Below are 13,668 nucleotides of genomic sequence, written 5' to 3'. Positions count from 1 at the left end.
GGGTTTGTTCACATAGCATTCAGAGACTCATTTATACATTGTATTACTAAAAACATGGAGGAAATATATTTTTTTATGGTTTTCTTTATGGGGTGATAGAAAGAGATATCCAAAATTCTCTCTGTAAAAACCCTTTGACTCTGATATGTCAACTACATGAAACCTGGCTTTATCCAATGTTCAGATTTCTGTTCAGGAAATGTATGCAAATGAGCACATATGATAAGAAAATGCCTAATTTGCATATTGAGTCATATTGATTAATGATATCCTCTACTGGGAACACATATGATAAAGGTAAATGCAGTAGAAATTGTGTGTGGTGTTTGTACTCAACATCTTGAGTCCATCTGGATTGAGGACAGGGACGTTAGACAGTGAGCCTTGTTGCTGTGTGACCCTCTGTTTCTAACAGACCAGCAGAACACTGACAAGGATTTTCAGTGGCACCCCACGATAAACAAACTTTCTAAAAGTAGGATATACCACCACCAGTGCACCACCACCCCTCCACCGCCCCGAACACACACATACTGTATACACAGAAACTCCAGACAGGCACTTCCCCAGACCTCTCGAGTAAATAACCTAAATATCCCACTTCTTGTGTCAGGAAGTGCTACTTCCGTACATCTCCAGAGAAGAGGCAAGGAGACAGTCCCTCCTCTGGCTTCTCTCTTCCTCTCATTCCATACATTCAACACTGCCAAACTATCCACTGAAATGTTTTACGGCTAATTGCACCCGGCAGTTATGAGCTGTATATTTTGAATTCTTCAGCACCTTCACGGTCATGATAAAACATGCTTAGTTTTTCACATCCTCATATCAGTCATGCTGCTACTTGAGTTCAAACTGAGGCTATTTCCAACATAAATTCTCTCAAAACCAGAGCTGTAACTATTATATTTATATATTGAATCTACAGGAATCCTGTGAACACAAACAAAATAAAATGACATCATTTTTAACTGGTGCCCTTTAAGATGCTGTTCAACCTCTTCACCCCGACGACACTGATAATTGGGGACTCCATAATCATAAGAATACCCGTTTCTTCAACGCGGCCACATACTGTTTCCCCGGAGCAACGGGTCAAGACATCCTGCTGAAACTGCCCGGCCTGCTGCACACCCTCCCGTCTACCATTCGGCGAATTATCGTTCATGTGGGAATCAACGATACAGCCCTCCACCAGTCTGAGTTGACAAAGATTGATTTTAAAAATCTTTTACACTTTTTAAACAGTTGTGGACTGTCTGCTTTTATCAGTGGTCCAACTCCAACACTCGGCCGTGGATCACAGCGGTTCAGCAGAATCCTCAGCCTCCACACTTGGCTCCAGGCTGCCTGCAGGACCAACAACGTGAGCTTCATTGACAATTTTAATCTGTTTTGGGACCGCTCTTCCTCTTTTAAGAATGATGGTATTCATTTTAACAAGCTGGGTAGCCGCCTGCTAGCGGCCAATTTACAGAATGCTGTACAATCCTGTCTGCATGACTGACTATTTACTTTCCACACACACGCCCCTTCCTCTTCTTCTACGCTGCCACCTCATAGCACAGTTTCCCGTGACTGCTCCCCCTACTGGCCGTCCCTGTCATCAACCCCTTCAGCTGCAGCTCTCCCCATCCAGACTATTGTGACAGAGAGGCTGCCCTGTTCACACCGCATTCACAAAGCCATAAACAAGAACAACCTCTGCTACATCCGTCTCAGTGATGTTCATATCGGTTCCCAGCACAAGTTCACCATCTACAGCCCCACTTCTGTCAAATCCATCCCGTCTCTGTGGACTCAGCCCCGGCGTACAACCACTCCCTCACTACGTCATCATACCAAACAGCACGTGAATCCAGCCAACCTCAGAACCCTCCCCAAATCCTCACAACCAATCACAAAACACTCCATGAAACTTGCCCCGTTCAACACCCGGTCACTAAGCAACAAAAGCCCAATCATCAATGAATTCATCACTGACAACAACCTTGATTTCCTCTGTCTCACTGAAACTTGGCAAAAACACCTGGACTACTACGCACTCAACCTAACCACCCCCACTGGATATCATTACCTGGACAAACCACGCCCTGATGGCCGCAGTGGAGGAACTGCTGCTCTTCACTGCCAATACATCAAAACCAGCCTGACTAACATCGAAAGTCCATCCTCATTTGAACAGCTCACATTCAAACTATCTGGTAGATAATTGGCCATTGCAATTATCTACCGCCCCCCCCAAACCCAATCCTGCCTTCCTCTCCGACCTATCTGAATTCCTCACCCAGCTCTGCTCCATCTCGCCTTCCATCCTGTTGCTTGGTGATTTCAACATCCACATCGACTCCAAACTGTAAAACAGCCAAAGAATTTCTGGACATGCTTAAATGCTTCAACCTCACCCAACACATCGACTTCCCCACCCACAACCGCGGTCACATCCTGGACCTGGTCTGTTCCACTGGAATCACCATCAACCACCTCTCCAGCTATGACCTCACCATCTCCGACCACCTAGCCATCATTATGGAGATCGACATCCCCATCCCAGAACCCAAACTCATGCGCACCATCACTCTCCGCAATATCAAGTCTGTCTGCCCCTCAATCCTGTCAGCCTGTCTCACTGACAAATTCTTCACACTCACCCCCTCCCTTAGCCCCTCCCCCTCAGACCTGGTCAACCTCTACAATAACACACTATCCTCCTGCCTTGATCAGCTTGCCCCTCTCAAAACCAGAACTGTCTCTTTCACCCACACTGCTCCCTGGTTCACCTTGGAACTCCACCGCATGAAAACTTGCAAACGCAGACTAGAACGACTCTCCAAAAAAACCGGCCTCACAGTTCACACCCTGGCTCACAAGGAATACATACAGCAATACAAACTGGCTCTCAACTCTGCTCGCTCCACCTACTACTCTGGCATCAACCATTCTGGTTCCGCCAACCTTAAGGTCCTCTTCTCCACAATAAATAAACTCCTCAAACCTATGGACAATCTCTCCCACTCCTCCACAGCAGAGAAATGCAACTCCTTCCTGTGGTTCTACAAAGCAAAAATTGACACCATCTACAACCAACTGGCCACTTCCAGCCCCGCCCTCTCCAACCCTGTATCTGTAAATCCTCCACTAACTGTCCGGTCACTCTCCCGATTCTCTCTCATCTCCCCCTCGGATCTCAATAAATCACTCTCTGGCATGAAGACCTGTGACCTGGACCCTATCCCTTCCACTTTAGTCATGGCCTGTCTCCCGGCCCTCCGCCCGCACCTCCTCACTGTCATCAACTCCTCCCTGTCTACTGGCTCCGTCCCTACCGCACTCAAACTGGCTTCTGTCACACTCATCCTCAAAAAACCCGGCCTTGACCCCGACATGCACAACAATTACAGACCCCTTTTCTGTCTAAAATACTGTAACGCACTGTTGCCCATCAACTGAAAACCCACCTGGACTCAAACCAACTGTATGAACCATTTCAATCCGGATTCAGATCTCATCACAGCACAGAAACTGCCCTCATCAAAGTCACCAACGACCTCCTCCTCTCCTCAGATGACCACTCCCTCAACATCCTGCTACTACTCGACCTCAGTGCAGCCTTCGACACCATCAACCACTCCATCCTCCTTTCCTGTCTCGAGTCCTCCCTCCACATCACTGGCACAGTCCTCTCCTGGTTCAAATCATACCTCTCTGACCGTGAACAGTTCATTACCATCAACAAATTCAAGTCTGACACAACCCCGGTCTCTCACGGTGTCCCCCAAGGTCCCCTCAGTACTCGGTCCCCTCCTCTTCATCCTCTACCTTCTCCCCCTTGGCGACATCATCTGCCACCATGGTCTCCACTTCCACTGCTATGCTGACGACACCCAGCTCTACATCTCCACCAAATCCATCATCCCCATCATCCACTCCACCATCACCAACTGCCTCACAGATATAAAAACCTGGATGCAAGCCAACTTCCTCAAACTCAACAGCGACAAATCTGAAATCCTCATCATCAGCCCCGAATCACTATACAAATCCCACCACAACTTCTCCCTCTGCATCGATGGCACCACTGTTCCTGCCTCCACACATGTCCGTAACCTTGGTATCCTTTTTGATCAAACCCTCTCCTATGAACACCACGTCAATCACATCACAAAAACCGCCTTCTTTCATCTCAAAAACATCACCCGTCTCCGCCCCTCCCTCTCCTCCGCTGCCGCCGAAACACTCATCCACGCCATCATCACCTCTCGACTGGACTACTGTAACAGGATCCACCAAAATCATCAACAAACTTCAATACATCCGGGGGCCTGTTGTTCGAAAGTAGAATAAAGACATCCAGGATAAGTGGGAAAGCCAGGTTGGACAAAGTCTCATAAGTTCATCCTGGCTTAATTGGTTGTTCGAACGCCGAGCCAGGCTGAGGAGGGGCGGCTTTGTCAAGCCAGGTCTAACTAATTTGAGTAAGTGCGCGGCCACGGCTTTCTTCAGTAGACCACAGAGATTGATCACAGATTCACTGATGAGACGACAGGTGTGGACACTTTCCTCCAATGAACAGCGGCTCTGAATGCTGACGTAAGGTGACACACCTCTCATAAAATGAAGCACCGCTGCTGTCTTGAAGTTTGGAGACGGACTGATTAAATGAGTAGTGTAATTAATTGCAAGCACCTTTGCAAGTGCAGCCATTTCTAATTACTGTAATGACTGCAATAAAATCAGATTTGAGCTGGCAAACAATATGAAGGGTGTTTATTTACAATGACGAACACACGAATAGGCCCCAATTATGAAAAAGAACTATCGTAATAGGCTAACTTTATTTTTTTTTTTAATTTGATCATAATAACACGTAGGCTAAATAATAATTTAGCCTACGTGTTGTTTGTTTAAAAACGAGGCCAATGCGTAGCCTTCATCAGAACATGGAATGACTGTATAAAACACATTCACTTCTGATCAGCGCAGCCGCTGACTCCAAAGATAAGACAACAGAATCAACTAAGCTTGGCATTTAGCCTGGTCTGGAGCAGGCTAGCTGCAGAGAATAAATCACCATGGTAACTTGACCAGGATAAAGTTATCCAGCTTTCGAGCAACAGACTGCAGGCTAAATTCAGCCAGGATAACCAACATATCCCGGCTTAATCCCTTATCTAGGTTTCGAACAACAGGCCCCAGAACTCTGCTGCCCGTCTGCTCTCCCACTCCCGTACCAGAGACCACGTCACCCCAGTCCTCCAAAACCTCCACTGGCTCCCCATACAGCAAATAATCCACTTCAAGATCCTTCTCATTACATATAAAGCCCTTCACAACCTCACCCCTTCATACCTTTCAGACCTCCTGCACCGTCACACTCCCAACCGCAACCTCAGATCCGCCGACGCCAACCTCCTTACCCCCCCTACTTTGTCCAAGCCTGGGGGGACAGGGCCTTCTCCATTGCTGCCCCCTCCCTCTGGAACTCCCTTCCCCAACACCTCAGACATTCTCCCTCACTTGCCACTTTCAAAACTGCACTCAAAACTCACCTGTTCAAATCTGCTTTTAACCTGTAAAGTCAGTTATGTATGTTTTCTTTCTTTCTTTTCGTGTTGTTCCTTACTGTTATGATTTTGTTCTTATTATAAATGCTTTTATTTTTATTTATTTTTTACGATGTAAAGTGTCTTTGAGTGCCTTTTAAAGCACTATATAAATAAAATGTATTATTATTATTATTATTATTATTATTATTATTACTAACAACAGCAGGGGCCTGTTGTTCAAAACCTAGATAAGGGATTAAGCCGGGATATGTTGGTTATCCTGGCTGAATTTAGCCTGCAGTCTGTTGTTCGAAAGCTGGATAACTTTATCCTGGTCAAGTTACCATGGTGATTTATTGTCTGCAGCTAGCCTGCTCCAGACCAGGCTAAATGCCAAGCTTAGTTGATTCTGTTGTCTTATCTTTGGAGTCAGCGGCTGCGCTGATCAGAAATGAATGTGTTTTATACAGTCATTCCATGTTCTGATGAAGGCTACGCATTGGCCTCGTTTTTAAACAAACGGCTGCACTTGCAAAGGTGCTTGCAATTAATTACACTACTCATTTAATCAGTCCGTCTCCAAACTTCAAGACAGCAGCGGTGCATCATTTTATGAGAGGTGTGTCACCTTACGTCAGCATTCAGATCCGCTGTTCATTGGAGGAAAGTGTCCACACCTGTCGTCTCATCAGTGAATCTGTGATCAATCTCTGTGGTCTACTGAAGAAAGCCGTGGCCGCGCACTTACTCAAATTAGTTAGACCTGGCTTGACAAAGCCGCCCCTCCTCAGCCTGGCTCGACGTTCGAACAACCAATTAAGCCAGGATGAACTTATGAGACTTTGTCCAACCTGGCTTTCCCACTTATCCTGGATGTCTTTATTCTACTTTCGAACAACAGGCCCCAGGTTATTCACATCTAGTAAACAGCTGCAATGTTTTTATTTAAACTATGTCCTTTTCCTGGTATTATCATTAACATTTTTTAATGATTTAAAGGGTAACGTTGGTATTTTCAACCCATGTTTTTGTGTCTAAATGACTAATGTGGTCAACAATTTTTTTAATTGGTCCAGTATTATGGGATAATGCTGCAGCTGGCAGCCGCAAACTGGGCTGCAATGTAATCATGCAATGCTGCACTCTCAATGTTTTTGCCACACACACACACACATATATATATATATATATATATATATATATATATATATATATATATATATATATATATATATATATATATATATATATATATATATATACGTATATATGTGTCTACACACATATATATATATGTCATTGTGACATGTTCAAGATTATTCAAAGGGTAAATGTTTGCTGGGCACTGATGAGTTTCCTCACACTGTGAGAGGATATAACTGCTTCCCTGTTTGTGTCCTGTCATCAGTCACAGACTGCCCATCTATGCATTCTTACTTCCTCCAGGAAGCACCAACGGTGGAAAAAAAGAATGTCTGAAAGCAAAAGGTACCAGGATGGGATATGTTGTTTCCAGTGATTTACCAGTGGCCTGGAGGATGGAGGAGGGTGGTGGTGGTGGTGTGTGTGTGTGTGTGTGTGTGTGTGCGTGTGTATGTAAAAATACTAGCTCCACCTTGAGCAGCTACAACAGAAAAATGCTGCATCACTACTAACAATCTAATGTCATAGAACAGCTTCAAATGGACGAGGGCCATGACCAACGTTTCCTTGGTAGAGCATGAAAGCATCGGTGAATGAATAAGATGCCAGTGTACCATTGTCCACTGCAGTAACTGGATCCAGAGTGGTTAGCTGGGAGTAGCCGTTTAAAGGTATGAGTCAGGTGTCGTGAAAGAGTCTCCTGACTACACACCCTGAAACTGGGTGGATGTTCTCATCTCTGGTTTCCAGAACTGACCGTAGCAACCTTTTCTGTGTGTGTGTGTGTGTGTGTGTGTGTGTGTGTGTGTGTGTGTGTGTGTGTGTGTGTGAACGCACTGAGGCTACACTGGTGGTAGGAATTATCGCGTCTGAAGTATGTGTGCTGGTTTGAGCAGCGGCAAACACGTTTGTGTTCTAGTTCAGCAAGTTTTTAATTTAGGTTATCCAATGCACTGCATTAAAGAGTAATTACTCTCAAGTAATGCCCACGCATGTCTTCCCTGTTGTGATATCTGCCCATGCAGACACTGCAGTATTGGTTTGATTTGTACAATAGAGAATAAACTGTTCTTTGAGGATGAAGAATTGACAATCGTGGCGTGTAGAGTGTAGAGCCAGTCATCCTTCGGTCAGAGGATCGGCAGTTCGATCCCCAGCTCTGCTAGACCATGTTGATGTGTCCTTGAACAAGACACTTAACCCCAAATGCTCCTGTAGGCTATTCCTACGGTGTGTGAATGTTGTATGAAAGTTACATAGTCCTGATGAGCAGGTGGCACCTTGCATGGTAGCCCTTGTCATCAGTGTATGAATGGGTGAATGATGACATGTAGTGTTAAAGAGCTTTGAGTGGTCGGAAGACTAGAAAAGAGATATACAAGTACAGTATATTTACTTTATGCTAATCACATGCAGATTGGGGCAAAAAATCACGCCTTTTTTCTTTATAAAGAATGTGTATATGTATTTGAGTACATCATTTTTAATACACGTTGGTAGGAAAGACAAGTGAGCAGTCACTGAGAAAGGGATGGGCAGTGAATACAGAGGGTGAGAGAGAAGATATTACAACAACATTGTCAACATTCATTTTCAGATGTTTTGTTATCCTTTTAGCCTCTTCTGTTTTTTTGTCAGATTGTAGTGTGGATCATTCATTGTAACACTTGACCTGATTCTCATGCTTGACAGATCCTTCATGGTACCGCCCTCTGACATGGTTTTAAAGATTTGGTTATCCAAATATTTGCTCTTGAAATATTGTAAAATGCACATAGTTAAATGAAGGAAATACATTTTCTTTTCTGAGGGGCATACCTCTTTTGGACCATGGCATTTCTAAAACCTGCGTGCGACCAGGTCCTGTTCTGATACAACTGAAGCTATTGCAGCATCTATGCTAACCTCTTCAGTGGCCGCCGTGTCCACTCGTGCACACCTAAGCCACGCCCTAACTGCCAGTAGCTCCTCACAGGGCGCCGATCGTTCTGCAACACTGTGGGTTCGGGCACGAAGCCTGGCGAGATGGATTTTCCTGAAATGTGTGATCTGGTGAAATCGCAAGGGAAAGATTATCCTGCTCTCCTTTCCTACTGAAACAGCTTGACACTGTACCATGGCAGCTGCCCAACCTGATACAGGACAAGACACTAGCAAGAAACTGTCCAACTAGCAAAAAACAGGATTGCCAATCACAAACCAGCTGAAACCTATCAGGCTCAGATATGCAAACCTGGAGTAAACCTGTGGAGGGCTTTCACAAAGACAGTGTAACGGTTCTGCTAAAGTCAAGGTTAGGTGAGGAACTGTTTATTTACAGCAGGGCGACTGTCTTCATTCTTGGAGTAGACACAAGCATGGCACGCAGCTCAGAGACAGGAGCCCACTGACTCACTTCCAGTGGGTTCCGTTCCTCAGTGAGTCAGTGCCCGTCACTCTCACCAGAGCCCAGTCATCGAGGAACAACCCCCCCCCCTCCCACACATCCTCCTCTCCTATTACTCTTTCTGTGATTCATTTGGGCCTCGGTTTGCCCCCCGCTTCACATCTCATAGTGGTCCCCCCCCCCCCCCCCCCTCGGCTTTAAGCATGATCTCAGTTTAATGAGGCACAGAGTCGGAGGGCCGACCAAACCGCAGCAGCGAGGAGAGCCCCCCCCCTCCACTTGCCATTCAAAAAAACACTCCAAAGGGGCATAATTGTGCACCATTCACATTTACGCACGGATCAAAGACACATGCCGCTACTCCAGAAGATGCGTCTGCACATTCTTTGGCAGCCGAACAGTGAGATGAGTCAACAACGTGGAGGGAAAACACATCCTCGGTGGATTCATGACAAATGAGATCACTATGCACCGAAAAAGATGTTTAAAGTTGGCAGACAAAGATTTGCTGTTAAAAAAAACTCTGGTGATAACCTGGATCTGGTTTTAAGGGGAATTCCACCTCATGTGTCTCGTGACAAAACACACGGGACATGGGAGTTTGAGACTGCCGCTCACCCAGGAGGGATCACTATTTATGTACATGGCATAAGTACCTACTTCTGAACTCATTCCCAATGCTTGTTGCAAGTTTTTCTAGGATTACTCAGTATGCTGAAACCAAACAGAATAAAGCACACACACCTTATTTGAATTTACAGTGACAGTGTCTCCTGCTTAAAACACATTTCCCCAAGATTCAGCCTCACGTTGCTATATAGCCTACTCAGATATGTGATGACTTTCCATTGGAATTCAAAACATGGTCTTGAGGGTTTAAGCAAAGTTTGGCAGCACGATTTTAATATTGAAGACAAAAATAGTGAACCGCATTAAAAAAAATGGTGAAGCGATCTAGCACTGCACTGACATCTAGTGGAAGCTCAGGGGACGTCATGGAGGATTTCCTCATTGCAGAAGAAGCAGAGCAAAGAAGCAGAGCAAAGCTGCACCATAAAAAGACGTCTTCAAAGTGTCATGTGTCTGTAGTTTTTAAAGGCTATATCTAAAGGCAGCTAATGTAGCTGTGAAGAAAGGACAATCTTATTTTGAGCCATTTTACAAGTTTTCCAGTTTTGATTGTGGACTTTCGTCAAGTTAAATTGTCTTTACATTTAAATGCTGTGGCATCTTTTTGCAGTGCACTGGCTGGTTAAATGCCTGGTGTTAGACCACATACAAACAAGTAGTTTCTGAGTGTCACACCTCCTCTCCTGTCCTATTGAGGGAATTTTTTTCACAAGGACTACATAACAATACAAGGCTTCGCCAACATACTGTAAGTCTCCATAATATTATGCAGCAGCTCCATGGTAACAGGGCAGGGCTTGGCGGAGGCGCTGTGCTCCCTCAGCCACAGATCCTATATGTGCCTCTGCATAAGTCTAGTATGCAACAATTACTTGAACATGTAAAACACGCAGGCATAGGGGCCCTTTACTTGTACGTGAAACATTACGAATGAAAATGGATTAAACTGAAACAGTCATTTGGCTGTGGCTTCACTGACATTGGATGATTATTATCTGGTTATATCTTTATCTTTATCCAGATGTTGCCCGTTGCTTCTCGGTGAAAGATGAAGGGACCAAACAATGGTCTTGGGTGGGTAATGGAAAAGTCTGTGAATCTGTGGTTTTGGCCGAAGTCACAATTCAGTCATAAATCACACCAAAAACATGCTGTTCTTGAGCTCAAAGCAAAGCCGGACTAACCAGGGTTTTTGCATGTTTCAGCTCATTTATTACAAAATTGTGTTGTCATAACCCGGCTCCTAGGCTATGACAAATACGGAAAGGACACAATGGAGGATGGTAAATTAAATGTATTTATTATAAGGAAGTAAATAAATAGTTACCATTGTGAAGTGTGTCAGTCAGTAACATCAGTAATGTAAACGTGAATGCGTGTGGGGTGTTGTCAGCGGAAACAAAAGAAGACCAAACCAAGGCATAAACGAGCAAACGCTGGCTAAGACGATGAGTCCATGTGAGCAGGAGAGCAGAGCAACACTGGAGCAGGGCTTTTATTCCCTAGGAGCTCAAAAATAGCTAAAATAATATACAACCTTTGTACATAATACCCTTCCTGTAGCTCCCCACCCCATCATCAGCAACCCCATTAACTGAGAAGCAAATTAAGAAGATGGACACAAGAACAACAGGTGAATAAAACAATATGACATGGCAATATATGCAGTTTGAAAGTACCACCGGTGAGTAATCAATGCAGAGGTGTGCGTGATAACGCATCAGCAATAATGTTGTCTGTTCCTTTAATATGTCTAATGTCAAGGTTGTAAGCCTGAAGGAACAACGACCACCAAGTCAGCCTCTGGTTTGGACATCTGATGGAATGCACAAAAGTCAGAGGATTTTGATCTGTGTACCCCAAAATCTGCTCTCCTGTTCCTACATACACATTCAAATGTTGTAGGGCCCAAATGAGCCCAAATGAGCCCAAATGAGCGCCAAAGCCTCCTTCTCAAGCCTCCTTCTCAATCAATCCTTCTAATTTCTCTGATAATGGTAAAAAAAAATTGAGAAAAAACTGACTGGCCTCACCAATCCCTGGTCATCACCCTGAAGCAAGATGGCACCTGCTCCCACCTGGCTGGCATCTACTTGGAGATAAACGCTTGATCTAAACAAGGAGAAGAGCATAACAGAGATTTCACATCATCAAAAGCTCTCTAACATTCGGATGACCAAGCAACCTTGGCCTTGAGCAGTTCAGTGAGGGGGAACACAATAGTAGAGAAGTTTTTACAAAAAAACGGATGCGTTGAAGATGCGAAAGCCAAGTATCGCTGTAAATGACCAACTCCTCAAGATATACAGCACAACCTTTTAACCCGGACGCTACGAGATTTGTCAAACGCTGAAATGTTGCGTTGGCGTTCTTTAACCCAAAAGGCAGCATTTTATAGGAGTAACGACCTGACGGTGTGTGATAAATGCAGAAATTTCCTGCGCACGCTTGTACAAAGGAACTTGCCAATGCCCTTTAAGCAAATCAAATTTGCTAACCAACTTTGCAGACCCTTCCTGATCTACAATCATCCATACATGGCAAAGGAATGAACCATGTTTCATCACAGAAGTCACTTTTCTCACGTCAATGCAGAATCTAGGTGTTCCATCCTGCTTGGGCACCAAAATACATGGAGAAACCCAACTAGATGGCGTAGGTACAGCGATGTTGTTTTGGAGCATGTACTCTACCTCAGCATCCAAATAATCACGTTTAACTGGCGCCATGCAGTAGAAGGTGTTACACGTGATATGTACATGACAAATGGCTGGCATACACCCACAGTGTAAAAGAAGTCAAAAGAATCGCTGCTTTTGCCTTTGATTCTGGGAACAAATGTCCAATACCTTGTCGTCCATGAGCTGCGAGCATCACATAGAATACTCTGGGTTTTCAACTCTCATGCTTTTGTTGAAGTGTCAACTTTCACATTATGTAGTGTAACAAAATATATAAAAACACCTAAGGGGTAGAGGAAGTACTGAGATCTTGAACGTAGCAACACTGAAATATATACATACTCCATTACATGTAGAAGTAATGCATTGCAATTATCAGCAACATGTACATACTTAAATTCAGAACTATTGCAGCGTATATTATTGGGTTATTACAAGCCTACTGATGCATTAATGTGGAGGCAGCGTTTTACTGATAGTTAAGGTTGGAGCCACAGTATAACAACCCAACTACCAAGACACCACTACCCCACTAACCACAGATGTGTGGTGCTCTGTTCTGCTATGTAGCATGGAATTAACTGCATTTATTTTGAGACAAGTACCAGTTGTTAACACACATTGGTCTGCCATGTATGGTCTTATGTACTCTTTGGAAATGAGAACATCCCAGGTTTTCATATATTGGCTCCTTGCTCTATGCTGATGATGCTGATGATGGAGCAATATGGAAAAGGGGAAAAAATATTAGACAAGTGATCAGTAGCATCCAAAAGGCTATATTTAATCTTGCTACATGCTATTTACCAGAAAGAGAAATATAAACAATTCTGTACTTATCTTAAATTATATGGACAAAGTATGGAGAGGGTGGCAGAGTTAAAATATTTAGGCATATGGTTTGATGAAAAATGTTTGTGGAGAACTCATATTAAGCATATTGAAACTGAATGTAAAAAGGTGCTTAATGTTATGAGAGCAGTTTCTGGACATGAATGGGGAGCAGATAAACGGTCACTAATGGATATCTATAGGGCCATTATACGATCATGTATAGATTATGGATGTATGGTGTATGGAGCAGCTGCCAAGAGTACATTAGAAACATTAGATAGAATTCAGTTCAGAGTTGTAAGACTTAGCAAGGGTGCAATTAACTTCTACGCCAAACAAAACACTTCTGGTGGAAGCTGACAAACTGCCATTAAGCTTAAGACGTTCAAAACTAGCTCTGGCATATTGGGTGAAGCTAAAGAGATCAGGAGAGGAACTTCCCGCAACA

Source organism: Cebidichthys violaceus, unplaced genomic scaffold (assembly GCF_023349555.1).
Source record: "Cebidichthys violaceus isolate CVI_PGR_0920_01 unplaced genomic scaffold, fCebVio1.0.p SCAF_21, whole genome shotgun sequence".
NCBI classification, from domain to species: Eukaryota; Metazoa; Chordata; class Actinopteri; order Perciformes; family Stichaeidae; genus Cebidichthys; species Cebidichthys violaceus.
The sequence above is the reverse complement of the archived record's forward strand: the minus strand, read 5'-3'. Positions refer to the sequence as shown.